The sequence below is a fragment of the Pteronotus mesoamericanus genome, unplaced genomic scaffold, assembly GCF_021234165.1.
Source record: "Pteronotus mesoamericanus isolate MK-2021 breed Mesoamerican mustached bat unplaced genomic scaffold, CSHL_Meso_final scaffold_174, whole genome shotgun sequence".
Classification (NCBI taxonomy): domain Eukaryota; kingdom Metazoa; phylum Chordata; class Mammalia; order Chiroptera; family Mormoopidae; genus Pteronotus; species Pteronotus mesoamericanus.
The window spans coordinates 16,606,701-16,628,407 of NW_026555309.1; positions in this window are offsets into that span (position 1 = coordinate 16,606,701).

Here is a 21,707-nt window from a genome sequence, read left to right on the forward strand (position 1 = left end):
GTTTAGCACTTGGAGAAACAAGTAAGCCAGATTCATTGACTAACATAGGTTTGGTGGTTTTTGTTTTTTTTTTAACTTCAGAAAGCAAGATTTTATTTTCAAAACTCTGCATAGTAGTGTTTTATAAAAAGGACTACCATATGAAATTTTTTAGGACAAGGTTTACCTTTACTCAACTACACTGAATAAGAGTTCTTTTTGTTTTCTTTTTTATTGAGTTCATTGGGGTGACACTGGTTAACAAAGTTATATAGGTTTCAGGTGCACAATTCTACAACACACCATCTCATCTGTACACTGTATGGTATGTTCACCACCCCAAGTAAGTCTCCATCCATCACCATTTACCCCCCATATATCCTCCACCTCCTTCCCCCAGCGATCACCACCATCTTGCCCGTGTCTGTGAGTTTTTCATGCTCTTTATTTTTTGCTCAATTAATCCCTGTCCCAGGCCCCCATGACAACTGTCAGCATGCTCTCTATCTATGAATCTGTCACTATTTTTCTTGTTAATTCATTCTGTTCATTATATTCTACAGTTGAGTGAAATCATATGGTACTTCTCTTTTACTGACTGGCTTATTTCATTTAGCATAATAACCTCCAGGTCCATTCACGCTGTCAAGAAGGGTAAGATTTTCTGCCTTTTTTTTTTTAACAGCTGAGTAGTATTCCATTGTGTAAATGTACCACAGCTTTTTTTATCCACTCATCTACTGATGGGACCTCGGGCTGCTTCCAGATCTTGGCTATTGTAAATAATGCTGCAATGAACATATAGGGGTGCATATATTCTTTCAAATTAGTGTTTCGAGTTTCTTTGAATAAATTCATAGAAATGCAATCTCTGGGTCCTAAGAGAGTTCCATTTTCAATTTTTTTGAGGAAACTCCAAACTGTTTTCCAGAGAAGCTGCACCAATCTTCATTCCCACCAACACTGCACAAGGGTTCCCCTTTCTCCACATCCTCCCAGCACTTGTTGTTTATTGATTTATTAACAATAGCCATTCTGACAGGTGTGAGGTGATATCTCATGTGGTTTTAATTTGCATTTCTCTGATGAATAGTGATGTTGAACATCTTTTCATATGCCTATTGGCCGTCTGTATGTACTCTTTGGAGAAGTGTCTATTCAGGTCCTTTGCCCATTTTTTTAATTGAATTGTTTGTTATTTTTGGTGTTGAATTTATACATTCTTTATAAACAGCTTTGGATATATTTTGGATATTAACCCCTTATCAGATGTATCAGTGGCTAATGTGTTCTCCCAGAATGGGTATTTAAATGATATGGAGAAGCAAGTTCTGACCTTTCTCAAAAGCACAGTTTTCCCCATGGTACCAGCAGACTGGCACTGATCCACTTTGTCTCCTTGGTAACCAAGGGCCTAGGCTTGTGAAATGTTTGCAAGATTAAGGTGTAGACTAAGGCTATCAGAGATCACTCCCTTAGCCTTGGCCTTTGAAGACCCAGTGCTAAGTTAAAGAACCAGCAGGCTCTGAGCACACAGCCCTGCTGGTGAGTCAGGTTAGCACAATGGTTGGCAGCGTAGGCTCTGGAACAAGATTGCTTGGGACTAAATATCAACCTATCTCCAGCTAATGTGGAACTTGGGCAAGTTTTAACTTGCTTCTCTGGGCCTCAGTTTCCTCATTTGGAAAATGAGTTTAGTAAGAGTACCTTCTTCATGCAGTTGTTGATAGGATTAAATGCACTGAAATATTAAAAATACCTAGAGCTATATATTATAGGAAGGGCTCAATGTGAATTGGCCAGTAGTAGTGACCTGATTGTGTAATGCCAAGAAGATAAATGGATTTTTTTCAAGAAGACCCCATGCAGCATTGTTTTAGGGAGATCCACAGCAAATGTGGTGGGAATATTCAGCTGGAAAAGCCTCTTTATGTTCCCATAATCAGCGTTCAAGTTAGACAAGCAGGTCAGGGATACGAATAGGAGCAAAATATTTTGAAGGTTATGATCAATGGCTTTGGCATCAGACTGATCTGATTTGGGACCCTAGCTCTGCAGATTACTAGCTGTGCGAACTCCAGTAACTCAATCTGTCTGAAACTTACTCTCCTCAAATGTACAATGAGGTAGCAGAACCTACCTCAGAGGGTTGAATAATGTGTGAAAAGTGCTCAGCACACTGCCTAGAACATAGCAAGTGGTCAATAAATATTAATGACTATTATTACTAGGTCCAATCAGGCCCCATCTGGCCCCAGTTTTCTCCCAAACCCCTAAGATTATTCATTTATTCATTCCATCAAACATTTTCCAGTACTAGCTTTGTGTCTGTTAACCAAACTGGACAGAAGGAATTCAAAAACAATTCTGAGATGAGGTTCATGTTCCTACATATCTCACAGTCTAGTCTGGAAACGAGTCACAGCTACACCGAGTGACAGCAGAGCCGCTTCGGAGCGCCCCAGGCACAGCTGTGAGATGGCAGAGAGGCCAGCCGGGGGCCGCGAGGTGGGCCAGGACTAACCGGCGCTCCTGCGGGGTGGTCCTGAAGGCTGCGGAGAGGCAGTGCGTCCCTGATGAGGGCACAGCCCTGGGCTTAGACCCTGCGCTGCCATCCCCAGGTAGGCCCCCAGGCGCTCACGTGACTCGGTGAAGACAGGCCATCCCTGCTTGTCCCACTTTCCTCCACTATAGACCGGCCAAATGATAATACTTACAGAATTCAATGAGTTAAAAACCTGTGAAGCACTGAGCAGCGCTTGACTTACAGTAAAAATTACTGTTACGGAGGGATAAGAGAAAGGGAGCGTTTTCCAGGCCGATAAGATAGTAAGAGCTTTCCTTTATGTTTTGTTTGTTTTGGTTTTAAACTTGACATTGCCCAGGTAATGCTGTCACTGCGCCCCTCAGAGTTTCTGAGGAGGATCCTCTTAGTTTATCTCTGAGAACCCAGGCTTACTCGTGGCTTATCAGAAACACACGTGCCTCCCAGAGGCTCACATAGACATTTTTGTGCCTTCCCTTTGAGGGACTTTCAGCAAGGGCTGGCTCAGTATTCTATGGAAGCCCCTTCTCCTGGGCCACCTACCCTCCCACCATCTCCACCGTCATCGCCCCAGGGTCCCAGCTTTGTCCTGTCACTGTCCCTGGACTAGAGCCTGTGAACGCTGTCTCTCAGGGCTCCCCACAGTTTCTTAAGTGAGGTCCTGTTTGCCTGTTTTTAAATTCTTCAGGTAGAACACCATCCCATAAAGCAGCCTCTTTCGAGCTAAACCAGTCACGTTGCATGGAATATTGGTATTTTATACTGAAAAACCCTCTCCCCTACAGACAATATATTCATGAATTTTCTACTCAATTCCCCACACTCATGTCTGGCATAGAGAACACTTCATGGCTTTCTTTATAACGTCACCCAACACCACATGGAAGCCCCTGAGGTCGAATTTAGGAGGACTAAGAGTTTAACTGAGGATTCTCATTGCCGAAGAGCTGCTGGATCGAAGCCTCCCCCGCTCTCCCCTCCAGGGATTCTGATTCCAGCAGCATCCAAAGTCCTATCAGCCCAGTGCCTCGGTGAGCAGCCCGGCAGCTCGGTGTGTCCCCACAGTGCTCACCGCTGATGTGCTTGGTTGCACTGGCCATATGGCGGTGCGGAGGAGCTCTTTTGTAGTTTGATGGTCTGGAAACTATGAAGGCTCTCTTCACATTCTGTGTCGCTGGCTGGCTTCCATTTGGGAAGAGCAGTTGCTGCTAGGGCTTTCCGGGACCATGACACTGCTGAAGGAGCCTTTTGAACCGATCCTTTTCATTGCTGGAGTTGGCGCATCTTAACTTGTAAGACAGATGGCTAAGGACTAGTAGTTTAGGAGGCGCTTAACAATCAGCGAGCAGCATTTCTTAAACAACTAATATAAACACTCCAAAGGCTTGGTCTAGTGAGAGAGTCATGAGGAAATGGCAATCATAGTAAAATGGGAAAAAACAAACAAACACACACAGGAGAGGGGTGTGTGGGAGGCCCTGGGAGCAAAGGGAGCTAGAAATAGCTCCTAAAAACAAGCTCAAGTTGAGTTGTAAAAGAAGAGTCTCATTTATTGACCACCTAGTAAGCCCAGGTCCTGCCCTGGATATTTTACTTAGGTTATTACAATAGAGTCTCTCACCAGAGTCACACAGCTAGTATCAGAGCTGGGGTTTGATTCTAGCTTAGTTTGAACCCAAACCCATTCCACTCCTGCCACTGAGGGAATCAAGCAGTCCTGGGTAGGTGGTGAGGGTGGGCCGCAAATGGGATCTCAGGACAAGGGACTAGCCTTCCCAGAAGTTAGACAGAAAGTGAAGGTGTAGAAATTCCTTCCAGATCTGAGGTAGGCACATGCATTTTTTGTTGCCAAGCTCTAAAGTAGCCTTATAATTCTTTTCTTTTGTTTAAATTTAATTTAATTTAATTGTAGTTCAGTCACAATTGTCCCAGTTTTTCCCCTGTTGCTCCCCCCTGCCCCACCCACACACCCCACTCCCACAGACAATTTATACCCTGTTGCCCATGCCCATGGGTCCTTTGTACATGTTCCTTGACTAGACCCTTTCTCTTCTTTCCCCCTTTGTCCCCCCTCTCCCCTTCTCTCTGGTCACGTCAGTTTGTTCCTTATTTCCGTGTCTCTGCTTGTATTTTGCTCATTTGTTTTGTTCATTAGGTTCCACTTATAGGTGAGATCATATGGTATTTGTCTTTTGTCAGCTGACTTACTTCATTTAGCCTATTAATACTCTCCAGTTCCATCCATGCTGTGGAGAAGGGTAAGAGTTCCTTCAATCCAGCACTCCAGGGCCACTGTGGATAAAATTAGGAACATATTTGCCACATAGAATAATAGGTCTGGAAGAGTCACAGGGTTCTAAAAGAATCTTGCAGAACCAGAGCTTCAGAAAGGATGATTTGAATTTTCTTAAGTTCTTAATGACTTGGTGTGGGGAAGAGGGGTGCAGGAGTTATTAACCTGAAAATCCTACTTCTAAAAATTTGAGTCTATTGCTTACTCAAGAACAGGGCCTGAGTTCAAGGTCAGGATGGCTTTTCTTTGTCTGGTGTGGAAATCTCAACATTAGTTACTGGTAAACACTTGTTGACTATGCCAAATTCAGACTCCAGAATGGTACTGAAAGCTTAGTAAGACATGTTCAAAACTGGGCCTTTGCTCTCAAAACTTAACAGCCAAACAGATTTCCACCAGCTGCTTGCTTTGTTTTCCTTGACTTAAAGCACTCTGTAGTTAAGCAGAGATGTTAAAGGCCACCCAACTTTGGTTAAAACATTTATGTTAGGCTGCACTAACCCAGAATATTAGTCTGACCCAGACAGCATTTTGATTAAAAACATGCAACATCATCTGTCTCAAAAGTTTTTGAGCACTTGGCTGATGTCTGATGCCAACTGGAATTCATCTCCGCATCCCATTAAGAGGAATAACTGTTTCTCAGGTGGATTTTTTTATTTGTTTATTTTATTTTATATTTTTGTGGGTGACAATATCTGTGTAATATTCTTCCAGGGGCTCCTGTGGGATTCAATATGTGACATTCAAAAAATAATATGTAAATGAATTTCTGTCCATTCATCAAGAGAATTGTTTTTTCCATTTATAATCTTTTAAAAATGATTTTATTCTTCTTGCAAGAGACAGAAGTAGAGGCGCACCCAGGCCATATGTGTAACTTTGGGATCAGCTCTGTGATGAACTGGAAGCAAACCCCAGATGACAGTCACGACTCTTTCAGTACAACATCGCTAAGCCAGTGTTCTGACCAAGTTGTCACACATAGAGCAGAACTACCGGGGAGAGCTACACAGCATCTGTTGCCTGGGTAACCATCAGTCCAGTAAGCTCCCTCTGAGTCATGAATGGCATGGGGAGAAGGTCTGCCAGGGCAGAGGGCAGTAGAAACTCTTCTCTTCCTTCTCTATCTCCAGATACGGCCAGAGGTGGCAATGGAAGCCTATTGTCAGGTCCCTAAAGACCTAAACGCCCACTCTTGCCCTAGTCTTCGTTCAAAGTTTCTTGGACCTCCATCAGTTTTATCACAAAACCTCCCCCTAGATTCTTATCAGTGCTTAGCATACTACACTGTGAGGTAGCACTACTCCAAATGCCAGTCCTTTGACTGGGACCGCATGGTTCGCACACTGGCATCTGGCTCCCTGCCTGTGTTTTGAGTAGCACTGGACTAGAGCTCCCGGGACCGCTGTGGCAGCCCAGCAGAGCCCACGCACTTGCTGTGACTTTCCCTCGGGACTGGTGCTGGGAAAACCTACCACAGGGGGCTCTCCTTTTATGTATTCCATTATATCCAAGATGCTTTGCACGAATTCAGAGAGAAAAATGAATAAATATGCCTTCACTGAGCAACTAGTTCTAGTTCTCTCCAAAAACACTCCTGTATAGTCCCAAAAGAATTGGAAATAAGTATTCAAACAAGAAGTTGTACACAAGTGTCATAGTAGCACTATTTACCATAGCCAGACAGTGGGAACGACCCCAATGGCCATCAGTGGATAAGTGGATAAACAAGATGGGGTATCCATACAACAGAATATTATTCATCCATGAAAAGGAATAAAGTACTGATATATGCCATGACTTAGATGAACTTTGAAAACATCATACTAACTAAAAATCTAGGCAGAAATGGTCACATTTGGTATGGTTTCATTTATATGAAATATTTAGAAAAGTAAACACATAAAGACAGAAAATAGATTTGTTGTTGCCAGGGATAAAGGGGAAGGGACTATGGAAAGGTTGCTTAATGTGCAGGAGGTTTCCTTTTGGGGTAACAAAATGTTTTGGTACTCTGTAGAGGTGATGGTTGCACAACATTGTGAATGTATTTAATACCACTGAATTGTTCACTTAAAAACTACCCCTGGGATCCCAAAACACCTATACAAAAAAATATACACACCCTTATGTTTGTAACAGAACTATTTACAACAGCCAAGATTTGGAAACAGCCTAAGTGTCCATCAGTAGATGAGTAGACAAAAAAAGCTGTGGTACATTTACACATTGGAATACTATGCAGCAGTAAAAAAGAAGAATCTCTTACATTTTGCAACAGCATGGATGGACCTGGAGAAAATTATGCCAAGTGAGTTAAGCTAGTCAGTGAAAGAAAAATATCACATGATCTCACTTATATGTAGAATCTGAGGAACACAATAAACCAATGAACTAAATAGTAACGGAGGCTTAGATATATAAAAACAGACTAACAGATGCTGGCTGGGCAGGGGAGGGTTAGGGTTAGGTAATAATTAATTACCTCAATCAAGAAAGAATAGTAAAAGAAAATTTACCTAAAAGAAAAGCTGAAAAAAATATATTACCCATAGTTCCACCACCAAAAACCAAATACTGTTTACATTTAGTTCTAGTTTATGTTCATAGTAATAACTCATCCTGCATATATAATTCATATTTGTTTTTAATGTAATGTTATTTTGGGAGCATTTTCTATGTTCCATGTTTCATAAGCTTAAACAACTGGGTAAAGTTTCTTGACAGTATTTTTTAATTGTTTCTTAATGTTCCTGTGCTAATTTATCCAGACACCCTCAATATATGCAAATATCTATTGCACATACAGCAGTGACTAATTTCCTTAAAAGAAAACAACTATTAAATAGTTACATAGTTAGTTTAATACTATGTCATTGGATTGTTAGTAAGGTTGTCACCTTTTTTTTGTTTTGAAATAAATAAATGTGTCGTAGAGATTTCTCTATGCTTTGTCTTTGTTAGAGTGAATAATAGAAAGGCATTATTATTTTGGGTAGAATTCAACAGTAAATGCTTTAAAAGACTAGACTGGACACGACACAGTTGTCCCTTGAACTTGAGAGTTGAGAGATTGATACGATTAAATTACATAGAATGTAATACTGAGCAGAAATAGAAAATATAAAAGATAAGAACATGAAAGATAAAATTTTTGAATTCTGGCATTAATCAAGCAGGTTTTATCAGCGAAGGTTTGACCTTGCACAATTGCGGGAAGTGGTTAAACCCTGTATAAGGCTATTGTCTTCCTGTCTGATAGTAGTTGCAACAGCTACTACTCTAGCTCCTCTGGCTTCCGATAGAGAGTCACAGAAATAACACAGACTGGCCTTGGTATATACCCTAAGATGCAGGCTGTTTAGTCTTACACAAAGTGACCTTGTTCTACGTCAAGGTGTGGAGTGGGGAACAGTGACAACAGGAGCTGGGCTGTGCCACTTAATCTTTCATCTTTGGTAATTAATAAAAGGAATTAAATTCTGAACCTGAAACTTCACCATAATAGCAATGTAAATGACTTTTAAAAAAATTTCATCTTTAACATTGTTGTGTTGAGACGCTGCTCGTATAGCAATGTGGCAGAAAGTCACCAAGATCACACTAAAAAGTTGAAACTTGACTTGTTATTGAGTTATTGGAGAGACAAGACATAAACTACCACATCATCAACTGGCTGGGGTTCCTTGCCCAGGATCCCCCCAGAAAATGGCTGAAAAAAAGAAGCTTTAGGATTACAATGTATACTGCCCAAGATTGTTCTTGTCTCTGTTCTTTAGTAAACCTAGGTGAGAATCTCCCAAATTTTAAAGACTGCTAAGGGTGGTAGTCTGTCAAGATGCAGAATTCCCTGCTCTCTTTTCTATTTTAGAATAAAAATAACAGAAACATTTTATTTAGAATAAAAATAACAGAGTTCTAGTTCATTGTGCAGAAGGAGAAACTGTGATTGAACTGTGACAAAATTTGTTGAAACAGTAAATGCATGACAGATGGGCCTCACTTCTGGTGAGAAGAAGGAATGTTCTCAGTGGTCATTTCTCAGTTCTTCAAAGCCTAATTATGATACAGGACAGTGGTTTGTTTTTTTTAATTATATTTTTTGATTATGCTATTTCAGTTGTCCTGATTTTTCCCCTTTATCCCCCTCCACCCAGCACCCCCAACTCCCTCAGGCAATTTCCCCCACCATTGTTCATGTCCATGGGTCATGCATATAAGTTCTTTGTCTATTCCATTTCCTATACTGTATTTTATATCCCAGTGGCTATTCTGTACTACCTAACTACCTATTTGTACTTCATTTTTTTTTTAAATAGGAAAATTTTTTTATTTTTTATAATTTATTTATTCTTAGACAGACGGGGAGGGAGGGAGAAAGAGAGGAGAAAGAGAGGGAGGGAAACATTAATGTGTGGTTGCCTTTTATGCGCCCCTTACCGGGGAGCTGGCCTGCAATGCAGGCATGTGCCCTGACAGGGAATTGAACTGGCGACCCTTTGGTTCGTAGGCCAGGGCTCAACCCACTGAGTCACACTGGCCAGGGCCCTATTTGCACTTCTTAATCCCCTTACCTCTGCACCCATTGTCCCCCTTCCCCCTCCCATTTGGCAACCTTCTGGTTACAGGGCAGTGGTTTTAATATTTCATCACTTAGTATCATAATACCCTAGAGGTCAATCCTGCCATTCAAACATAATCATTTATATATTGTAGTTATATTAAGATGTTGCTTGAAAAAAGAAAATAAGCCAATCAAACAATAAAGAGAAAAAATTAAACATAAAATGAACAGAAAACCTTAGAGATCTGTGGGAAAAATACCCAAAAGCCTGGAATTTATGTCATCAGAGGCCCAGAAAAGCAAGAGAAAGAAGACATATGCATAGATTTGTAGAAACAATGCCAAAAAATTTCTCAAATTTGATTAAAGACATAAACTTACAGATTCAAGAAAGCCCAAACAAAATAAACTGAAAAGAAATTCATGCTCAAACATATCATAGTCAAGCTACGGAACACTAAAAAACACAAGTCTTGAAAGAAGTCATAGAAGGATGACACTTTACATATAGAATAATAGAAATTTAATGGCCATAAGCTCCTTTTAGAAACCATGGAAGCCAGAAGGAAGGCACACTACACTTTTAAAGTGCTGAAAGGAAAGAATAGCAAACCTAGAATTCTGGCTATATGCAAATATCTTTCAGGAACAAATGCAAAAGTAAAGACATTCTCATGAGAAAAAAAACAAGAGAATTTGTTGCTAGCAGACCTGCTCTAAAAGAATTGCTAAAGGCAGTTCTTCAGATAAAAAGGAAATGATATCGGAGGGAAACTTGAAACTTTATGAAGGAAGGAAGAGCAAGAGAAATAGTAAATATCTGGGTAAACAGACTATGAAGTTAAATATACACACACACACAAACACATATATACACACACACAATTGAAAGCAAAAAAAAAACACTATTTGGTTGGTTTAATGATGCATATAAATATCACACTTATGACAACTACAACATTAAGGGGGAAGAGTAAAAAGACATATGATGGTGAGTTTTCTAAACTTCACTTGAAGTGCTATAATATTTCCTTTAATTATATTAAGCAATCTTTTTCTGTGATCTTGAGTCACCACTAACAGAACTAAATAAAAATATAGTAAAAAACTTAATCGATAAGTTAAAATAAAATACTAAAAATGTTCAAAAAAGACAGCAGGACAAGGGAAGAATCAGGAACAAGCAACACAGGGAACAAATAAGAAACAATGAAGTGGTATACCTAATCCATATATATCAATAATTACATAAAACTTAAATAGTCTAAATACATCAATTAGAATTAAAAAATGTCATAGAAAATAACAAATCAAGACCCAACTAAATGTTGTCTATAGAAAACAATGGTATAGGTGAAGCAGGATAGTAAGAAGCTAGGAAAATCCTGGGAAAGTGGAATGGGGAAACTGAGATAAGATAATTAAACAAGGCCAAAACAATTTGAACAACTTACAGCCAGTTAGTGAATTATAAAACCTTATCTTTCCTAACCAGGGACACTTAAGAGCAAATGGTTTATACCTATTCTCCCTAAATACATAGCTTAAATTACACTGGTGAGGAGATAGAGAACAAAGACCCAAATGCTATTTGTGCCAGCGAAACCCAAGGATGGATGAAGTCAGGGGAACAAATAACAGAGACCCCATTAGAGCTAGACAGACCTGAGATAATAGTAAAACAGTAAAGGAGAACAAAGAAGAATCCCAAACTTATATGCTTATTTTGATGCATCAACATATTAAAAACACACCTGAAAAGCTGATGAATATTCTACTGAAATCCTCCCTTAAGAATCTCACCCACAGAAGAAAATAAAAACCCGCAAGACAAAGACCTGGTGAGGGCTGGCTGCAGCGCATAGCCATGGCCCTTCTCAGGCATGAACTTTTTACTTCCTCCTAAACTCTAAGGGTCCCCACAAGACTTGCAACCAGGGGAGCAGTGGGCAGTAGCAGTTTGTCCTGCACTAACCCCCTGACAAGGCCCCCTACTTCACCTTGGCTCACTTCTTTCCTGCAATGTTTCTAGGGAGCCAAAGCAGAGCACCCTCTAGGCTCCCCTCTTGCTTCTTCTATCCTCAGTCCTTCCTTTGTTTCATTGTCCCCAGCCTTAATAAACATACTCTCAAAATCACCTGGACTTGTGTTGTGAAATTTTTTTCTGCACAAAATCAAGAACCCACACTCTGCAGGCATGCCTGAAGCAGAGCAGTTCCAGGCTTGGTCCCTGTCCGGTAACATAGGTAGGTTAAAAGTAAAAAGATGGGAAAATCATATTATGCAAATATTAATGCAAAGATACCTAGAATGGATAATTTAATATTAGACAAAGTAAATGTCAGAGGAATGAAAGTACCTAGGGATAAAGATGAAAATTACACAATGATAAGAGTCAACTTACCAACTAGACATACAAGTCTAAATGTGTATGTAACTAACAAAAGTTTCAAAATACATAAAGCAAAAACTGATAGTGCTTGAAAGGAAAAATGGTAAAATTCACAATTATAGCTGGAGAGTTTAATATTCTTCCATTAGTAATTGATTAGTAATTAACACTAATTACTTATTAATTAGAACAAATAGATGGAAAATCGACAAGAATACAGTAGACCAAACAACACCATCAACCAACTTCATCCAAATGACATTTATATAACATTTCACCCCACTGCAGAAGCCTGCCAATGGTTTTCAAGCACTCATTGAATATTTACCAAAATAAGTCATACTCCAGATTCTAATGCAAATCTTGACAGATTTAAAATAATTTAAGTCATACAATGCAAGTTTTCTAGTCATCATAGAATTAAACTCGAGAGGTAAATAGCATCCATATCTAAATACTTGGAAATTAAAGAATACATTTCTAAGTAATTCATGAATCACAGAGCAAGTCTCAAGAGAAATTTAAAAATATTTTGAACTGCCCTGGCCGGGTAGCTCTGTTGGTTAGAGCACCATCCCCATATACCAAGGTCGTGAGTTCAATCCCTGGTCAGGGCATATACATGCACGAATCAACCAATGAATACATGAATAAGTGGAACAACAAATTGATATCCCTTCCCCCACTCAGTAAAAAAATATTTTGAACTGAATGAAAGTGAAACTACAGTATTTCAAAATGTGTGAGAAAGCCCTTCCTGGTGTAACTCAGTGGATTGAGTGCTGGCTGACGAACCAAACGTTGCTGGCTTGAATCCCAGTCAAGGCTCATGCCTGGGTTGCAGGCCAGGTCCCCAGGAGGGGGCACACAAGAAGCAACCACACATTGATGTTTCCCTTTCTCCCTCATTTTCCTTCTCTAAAAATAAATAAATAAAATCTTTTTAAAAAGTGTGAGTTAAAGTTAAATTAGTATTAGTTAAGTAGTGATTCTCAATATTTATTCACATTTGAACCACTTGAGAGCTTTTTAAAAATATTGATTCCTGGTCCCCACTTCAGACTAGTAACATTAGAATCTCTAGGGATTAAGCCCAAGCAATGATATTTTTGCAAAGTGACCCCAGTGATTTTAATGTATAGCCACAGTTGAGAGCTACTATCTTAAGTGATGGAAAATGATAGAAAATGCCCTGGAAACACAGATGAAACATTTAACACTGCCAGAGCCATTGTGAATGTCTTCAAAGAGGGGGTGCTGGGTTTCAAATATGTGAGAATTTATCAGGCAGGGAAGGCATAGGAGGAAAGGCATTCAGGCACGGGGAACAGCATGCACCCAGCCGCAGAGATATGAAAAAGGCTTTAGGAAATGAAGTTGAATGGTTGATGCCTATCTATTGCCCCATCCTATGCACACACATACATATATTTGTATAGATCTGTATACATATACCATAATATAAAATTATTTCTTCCTGTTAGGGTGAAACTTGCATACGATCTAAACATACATAAAAGTCTCGATCAAAAAAAGATATAAAATATTTGGAGATACACTCTTATTGGAGAGGAGAAATTTCAGAAATACAAATTGCTAAAAACGTTTTTTTAATATCTCAGTTTATAAGAGTTTTAATATTGTAAAAAATTATGACAAGCAGAAACAACCACTAGATGAAGGAAGCCCACCAGAAAATAACATGTTACTTTCAGCCTGGACTGGTTGAGATTTCCTTTCTTTAAAAATTTTTTTATTGTATTTTTTTCCCATTAGCATTTAGTTCCCTTCTAGCACCTCCCCACTCCGCACTCACCACACTGTTGTCATATCCACGAGTCCTTTTTCCTCTTTGGCCCAATCCCCCTTCACCCCCTAATATCTCCTCTCCTTAGCTGTCATCCACTAATCTATGAGTTTTGTTCTCTTCCTGATTTTCCAGTTTCATTTCTTGCTGCTCTTCCTCTGCTCTCCACCCCTGCGTCCTGTACTTCTGTAACCAACCCTTCTGGGTTGAGCACCCAAACCAAGGTTCTTCTGCCCAGTGCCAGCAGCATGAGACTGAATTGGGTAAAGCAGAGCAGAAACTTTATTCTTTGACCAAGAAATAGGGAAGTGTGAGATGACTCCCTAAGGGCACTTTCCTCCTGACTGGGCAAGGGCCTTTTGTATTTATAGGCAGTGACATGGAGTGATTAAATTTTTTAAGATGTGTACTTACCCTTCTGCACACGGCCCCTTTTGCACACAATGCCCCATCACCATTTGTGCTCGGACCTCGATCTTTGCACTCAGCCCAGTTCATTTTTCAGTGGGGAATGCTTTTTCAGTTCCCATACGCAAGCATAGCTTGTGACATACCAGTAGTTTAGGTTTTGAGAAACATTAAGGTCTTTTGATTGATAGCTTGTTGCCACATTATTCTTTAACAGCAAAACACAGAATAAATTCACTTCCCTACTTCTTGCTTCCATGCTTTTGCTCACATCATACTCTTAAGACAGTCCTACTCTTTGCCCCCAACCTGCCCTGGTTACCTTCTACTCACTCTTCATGTCTTGGCTCAGGTATCACCTTTTCCAGGAAGCCTTCCCCGAAGGAGAGTGCTTGGGCTGGGCCTTGAAGATCCTTCGAGACCCTTGTTTGTAAATTCAGGGTGCTTCATCTTTTTCTGCATTGTCTTTGGTTGTGTGGTAAAGTTTTACAATTTTACATTTTCTTAATTCTGAAACACAGGTCTGAACGAGATTGCAAAATGTTTTTGTTATTTCTGAGACTCCGGGGAGCTGGATTCCTCTGTTGTCACTATTCCACAGGAAGCAGTTTGAAAGACTAGCAAACAGGCACTTGTTTTTCTCAGTTATTCCAGGAAATACTGAGGACGCTTTAGAAGACAAAATTCTAAGCTGTGGCAGGTGGTATCACTGCAGAGAAGAAATTAAGCATTGATAAGGATGGTGACACTAGATCCAGATGCCTATCCCTCTCCGTGTTGGGAAGTGGCTGGAAAGATGCTAGGGCCTGGCACGAATACACCTGCGGCTACAAAACACACTTGGATCCCAAGAGGCCCTATAAGGAGTTTGAAAGCTGGAAATGAAAAATCCACATACACATTGATTCTCTCACTCCCTGGAGTTCCCTGTGGCAGGGATCAGAGACAAAGGTAGCACAAAAGTTTGAACGGAGTAAGGAACTGAACCTGGCAGCGGCACAGCCATTGGTGGTATGAATTTTATATGACAAGGCATTAAAGCTATATTTGGGACAAATTTTGTTAAAATGAGTACTGCCCTGCTTAAATAAAATGAATGTGCAGGTATCAGCAGGAGGCTGTGCTCGGTAAGATACTAGGTGAAGATAAAAGTAGATATAGAATACTATATGTAACGTCATCCTAACTTTATTTAAAATAAAACTAAACGCTGCTTACAAAAATTGGTATTGACAGTATGGGTTCGCATTTTTTGGTATTTTATATATTTTTTATACTGAATACATATTGCTTTTATAATAGAGAAGCAGCAAAATGTATTAAATAAGAGTAAATAAACAATAATAAATTAAAACATGAGCCTGTATGTGCAGAGAGAGGGCTCTGACTAGGCCTGGGTATGAGACCAGTCAAGCCGTGCACTTGCAAAGTGAAGGAATGGACAAGGTCATTTGTTACTCTTTGCCAATTTGACAAATAAAAAAATAATAACTCAGTGTTGTTCATTTTTATTACTTAAAAAAATTTCATTTTCCTATTTTTAAAATTGTTTTTTTATTTTTTAATTATAGATGACATACAACATTATATTAGTTTCAGGTGTACACCCCAGTGATTAGACATTCTATAATAAATCTACTACCCATCTGACGCCACACATAATTATCACAAATTATTGAGTATATTCCCTGTGCCGTACTTCACATCCCCGTGACTGTTCTGTGACTACCTTCTTATTCCCTTCACCTTTCATTCTCCCCCTACTCCCCTCCCATCTGGCAACCATGGGAATGTTCCCTGTATCTATGAGTCTCTTTCTGTTCTGCTTGTTTATTTTGTTTTTTAGATTCAGATGTTGATAGATATGTCTTTATTGCCATTTTATTATTCTTATTTTTGATCTTTTTTCTTCTTCTCCTTCTTAAAGAAGATTTGAACACTTTATGTGCACTGGTTTGGTGGTAATTAAGTGTAGCTTTTTCTTGTCTGGTTAGCTCTTTATCTGTCCTTTGATTCTCAATGATAGCTTTGCTAAGTAGTGTAATCCTGACTGAAAGTACTTGCTCTTCATCACTTTGAATATTTCTTGCCAGTCCCTTCTGGCCTACAAAGTTTCTGCTGAGAAATCAGCTGACAGTTTTATGGGAACTACCTTTGAGGTAACTAAATGCTTTTCTCTTGTTGTTTTTAAGATTTTCTCTTTGTCTTTAACCTTTGGCATTTTAATTATGACGTGTCTTGGTGTGGGCCTCCTTGGGTTCACCTTGTGTAGGAGTCTCTTTGCTTCCTGGACTTGCGTATCTATTTCCTTCACCAGGTTAGGGAAGTTCTCTGTCATTATTTTTCCACAGAGGTTTGCAATTTCTTGCTCTCTCTCTTCTCCTTCTGGCACCCCCATGATACAAATGTTTGTACACTTGAAGTTGTCCAGGAGACTACTTATACTATCCTAATTTTTTAAGTTCTTTTTTCTTTTTGCTGTTCTGATTGAGTGTTTTCTGCTCCCCTATCTCTCAAATCTCTGATTTGATCCTCTGTTTCATCTACTCACCTGTTGATTCCCTGCAATGTAATAATTTCAGTTAATGTATTCTTTATTTCTGACTGGTTCTTTTTTATGTTACATATCTCTTGTTGGAGTTCTCACTAAGTTCATCTACTCCTCTTCTAAATTCATTGAGCACCCTTATAACAAGTATTTTGAAGTCTGTATCTAGTATATTGCTTGTCTTCATTTTATTTAGTTCTTTTTCTGGAGTTTTGCCCTGTGCATTTTTTTGGGACATGTCTCTTTGTCACCGCATTTTGACAGCCTCCCTGTATTTGTTTCTATATTTTAGGTAGAGCTACTATGTCTCCTGGGTGTGGTATCGCGGTCTTATGCAGTAGTCATTCCATAGGGTCCAGTGGCACAGCCTCTCTGATCACCCAAGCTGAACACTCCAGGTGTGCCCCCTCATTGTGATCTGTGTATGCCCTTGTGTTGTAGCTGAACCTTAATTGCTATTGGCAGGCCAATGGGATGGATTTACCCCCAGGCGATGGAGTGTAATAAATGGCTGTGACCACCAACCACCATGCTGACAGGGGCCTCCTCCACCAAACAGAACTTACTTCAGTGGGTCTCTGGTGCTCACTGAGTCTGCCTTGTGAGTGTGGAGGTGGTTGGGTGGTACTTCAATGTGGCCTGAAGCTCTCCACTGGGTGTGCTGTCTCTGGGGCCTCTGAGGATATGCAGGCCAAGGTCAGCCACCACTTGTGTTATACCTGGACCACTTGGCAAGAGCTACAAAGTGAACTGCAGATGACTGCTAATTGTGCTGGGCTTGGAGGGGCCCAGGAGAGGCCAAGCTCTGAACCAAGGCCAGCTGCTGCTAGTTCTGGGCCTGGGGCCACTTAGCAAGAGGAATGGAGCATGTTGAGGCCAGATGCTGCTTGTTTGAGATATACAAAAAAGTCTGAAGCATGAGCTAAGATGGGCCATTTGTGTGGAAAACCCACTGGAAACAGCTTGGGTAGGCCCACAAGTCAGGTGGGACAGTGTCTCAGGGAATTACCAGGGTGGGGAGAACAGTGCTACCCAGGTTAATGGAGATCCAGATATGGTGCCCCCCTGCCAGCTCTGTGGGAGGAGGGCTCAGCAAAGGAACAATGGCCTCTGCCAGCACTTCTGTCATAAACAAAGCTTCCCTTCCAACTCTCACACTAATACCAGGCACTTCAGCAGTTCCTCCCTAGATGTTCCTGGTGCCTTTAGGAGGAATGCCTGGGACTCTAGAAGCCCTTTGTGTCCCTCAACAACAATCCCTGCTGGTTTTTACAAGCAGAAGTAATGAGAACCTTTCTTTCTGGACTGGAACTCTGGGCTGGGGAGCCTGCTGTGAGGCTGGGAGAGCCTTCATGGCCAACAGGTCCCTCCCAAATTATATCTGCCATACATGGTTGGGGACCAGCTCGTTCCACGTCTCTGCCCCTCCTACCAGTCCCAATGTGGATTCTCCTTTACATCTTTAGTTGTATCCTTAGTTGTAGGACTTCTGTTCAGCTAGATTTCAGGTGGTTCTGAATGATGGTTCTTCTGTATTTTAGTTGTAATTTTGATGTGGTTGTGAGAGGATGAAAGTACTGCATTTACCTGTGTTGTCATCTTGACCAGAAGCCCTAATTTTTATTATTTTGATGCCAGTTAAACCTTTCTCTCTTGGAGAAAATACTAAGAAAGCACTTTGGGCATCTGCCATATAGAATGATATCATCAAGGGGGACACCCACAGTGTTCTCTGTACACACAAAGGTCACACTTCCACCCTTGGTGAACTTTCCTTAAAAACTGTGGAAGAACTTCCAATGCATAAATAAGGTTAGCAGAATTCTGTGTTATTCCAGAGAATCATTAGCCTTGTGTAGGTATTCTGAAGTCAGAGTGGGCCTGTGCCTTGTAGGCGAGGTAGGTGGGCTTTGGAGAAAAACTGACAATCCAAACGGTGGAAGATTGTTGACTGGCTACACTTGCCACGTACAACTGTATCCTAGGTACCTCCCTGCCAGCCTTTATGTTCCACCGCTTGCCTAGGGCCAACCATCTGCCATCTGGAAGCACCTGATAGACAGCAGTGCCCAATTATTAGCCACCGATGAAGAGTCAAGACTTGATTAGAAAGTAACAAGGGAAAAGGTGACTAAAGCTTCACAGTTATTTCTGCAGCTTTTACTCTCCTATGTAGACCTATTGAGAGGTTTTTTTCCAGGAAGCCAAAAGAATCCTTTTGTCCTTTAAAGTCACACTCATGTGCACTCTGGGGATCCCCCAGGAAGTCTTCAACCCATTTTGAGCCGACTTTCATGCCAATGGGAAGAGTCACTTTTAGTATCTGTTAGGCTCTTCCCACATGTATGAGCCACCAAGAAAAGGCTCTAGAGTTTCAGAATGCTGTTATCATAACTGTCATCAACATCGTCGTTGTCATCATTACTGACTTCAAGTAAATTGACTGTGCAATCTTCATAGCATTTTATAGCTATCCCTTGCTGAACCAATTTTCTGAACAAAATCTTCCTAGTCTAACATTGGATTGAATGGGGTTTCAGAACACAGCAAGGAGGAGCTTGATGGTAGGTTTAGCAGGGTGTAGGAAATGAAAACTGGGAATACTTAAAAGAGTTAGACAACCATCAATGGCAACTATTATTACATAACAAAAACTCAATGATTTTGATAGTTGTAATATCAATGACTAATATTTTGATAATTTCATCTTTAAAATTGTCATATAGTAGAATGAACTTTGTTGTTGTTGTACAGTGCTACAAATATTAACAGACATAGAGATTCATGTAACTATCACCACAATCACAATACAAAAACCTTGTGCTTCCCCTTTGTAGTCATACCCTCCCCACTCCTATCCCCAACCACAAATCATTTCTCTATCGTTATAGTTTTGGCTTTCAGAGAATGTTATGTGAATGGACTCATATAGTACATAACCTTTTAAGACTGACTTTTCACTCAGCGTAATGCTGTGGACCCTGAAAAAGAAGAAATCTGCTAAGAAGGGCTCCTGGTGGCTAACTGGGCTCAATTTAAACAAAACAAAACAAAACAAAACAAAACAAAACAAAAAAAAACCAGCCTAGCAGCCATTTATAAATAGGGGCATCTCACAAAAGCCATGCTTCAGGGAGAAGCCTGCACTGAACTGCCTGCCTGCGGAGTTTTCCTGCCATCTGAGCCAGCCCTTATAAAGAGGCTCCTGGAATTGCACTTCAACCAAAAGGACTGAGACTTTCTCTGTCCAGTAAGAGCTGCATAGTTATATCCCAAATAGCATCTTCACTGACAAATCAGAGTGACTCTACTCCAACCAATTAAGACAGTCTTCTTGGACCAATCAGGGGCCAGGGGTGGGGATGGTTCTTTACATAAGTTAGCTCCCATTTGGCTCCCAGAGTTTATTTTTCCTTTGCAATGAAGATAGAAGACTGCATTTCCCTAGCTGGAGCTGAAACACCAAAGAAGCCCTACCAGGGCAGAGCAGGGTAGAGCAGAACAGGGAGAGCGAAGTGGACCAGAGCAGGTGGAACTGACAGGAGCAGAGTGGGGCTGCTCCCTCTCCCCAGGGTCACGCCATAGCTGTGATGGTTCATAATTGAGCTGTTTGCCCTGAATAGCTTCCTTCTTCATGGCACCCCAAATTGGAGAGTCCTTTTGGCACAGGGTTTGCACCAATAACCATTGGTTGACATGGCTTTGAGATTAATCCAAGTTGCTTCTTGTATTAATAGTTTGTTCCTTTTCATTGCTGAGTAGTATTTCACTGTGTGCATGTACCACAATTTATGCATCATTTGTTGAAGGGCATTGGGTTGCTTCCAGTTTTAGGTAGTCAAGAATACTGCTGCTATAAATATTTGTGGACAAGTTTTCATTTGTCTAGGATAAATACCCAGGAGTAGGGACTGCTGGGTCACATGGTAAGTTTCTAATTAACTGTATGGGAAAGTTCCAGAGTGGCTGTATTCTTTTGCATTCCCATCAGATATGTATAAGAATTTTAGCTTCTCTGCATCTTTATAAGCACTTGGTACTGTCAATATTTTTTATTTTAACTTTTGCACTAGGCATGTGTGATATTTTTCTATAACCACAATTTTCATTTCGCTGATGGTTAATGGTGTTGAACATCTTTTCTTGTGCTTATTTGCCATCCTTATATCCTCTTTGGTGAAATATTTGTTTCTCCTTTGTGTTTTAATTGGTTTCTTACTGTGGAATTTCAAGGGCTGTTATGTATTCTGGGTATGTTATTTATGGAATATTTAGTTTGCCAATATTTTCTTCCAGTCTGCATTTTATTTTTCATTCTCTTAACAGCGTATGTCATATAAAAATCTTTTTAATTTTGATAAAGTCTAACTTTTAATAATTATCTAAGAACTAACTTTAAGTTATAAATATTTCCTACTGTTTCCTTCTGAAAGTTACGTAGTTTTAGTTTTTACATATAGTTGCACCATCCATTTTGAGTTAACTTTTGTATAAAGTATAAAGACAGTTAAAGATTCATCATCCTGTTTAGGGATGTTCACTCATTCCAACATCATTTTTTAAAAAGACTACTTTTTTTCCTGCATTGAATTGCTTTTGCACATTTGTCTAAATCAACTGGTTATACGTGTGTGGGTCTGTTTGTGGATTCTCTCTTCTGTTCCATTGATCTATGTGTATTGCTTCACCAATACTCCCACCGTCTTGATCGCTGTAGCTTTAAAGTGTCCTAAAATCAAGTAGTGTGATTACTCCAACTTTATTCTTCTTTCTCAAAATTTCAACAACCAGTTTTCAACAAGCTTTTGCTATGAACACAACATCATGCCAATCACCTTACATGAATTACCTCATTTAATATTCACAACAAATCTGTGGGGATGTGTGTCAGTTTAAGTCAAGAAGCAGATATCAAAGTGAATTCAGAAGTGCAATAGATTTATCGGGTGAAGTTGCCATAGAGGAGAAAGGGGAGAGGGAGCAAGAGCAGCAGGGGCAGCCTTCAGATCATGATGCTTGCTGACACCTGTGAAAGGAGAGGAGCAGAAGGCTTGAGTAGGAAGAGACTCAGAGTGCAGCGCAGCTCTGAGAAAAGCTGTGATCATCATCCGGGGCTATGAGGGAAAATCCAGAGCAAACTTTTCTGATTAGAGTATCCCACGTTGAGC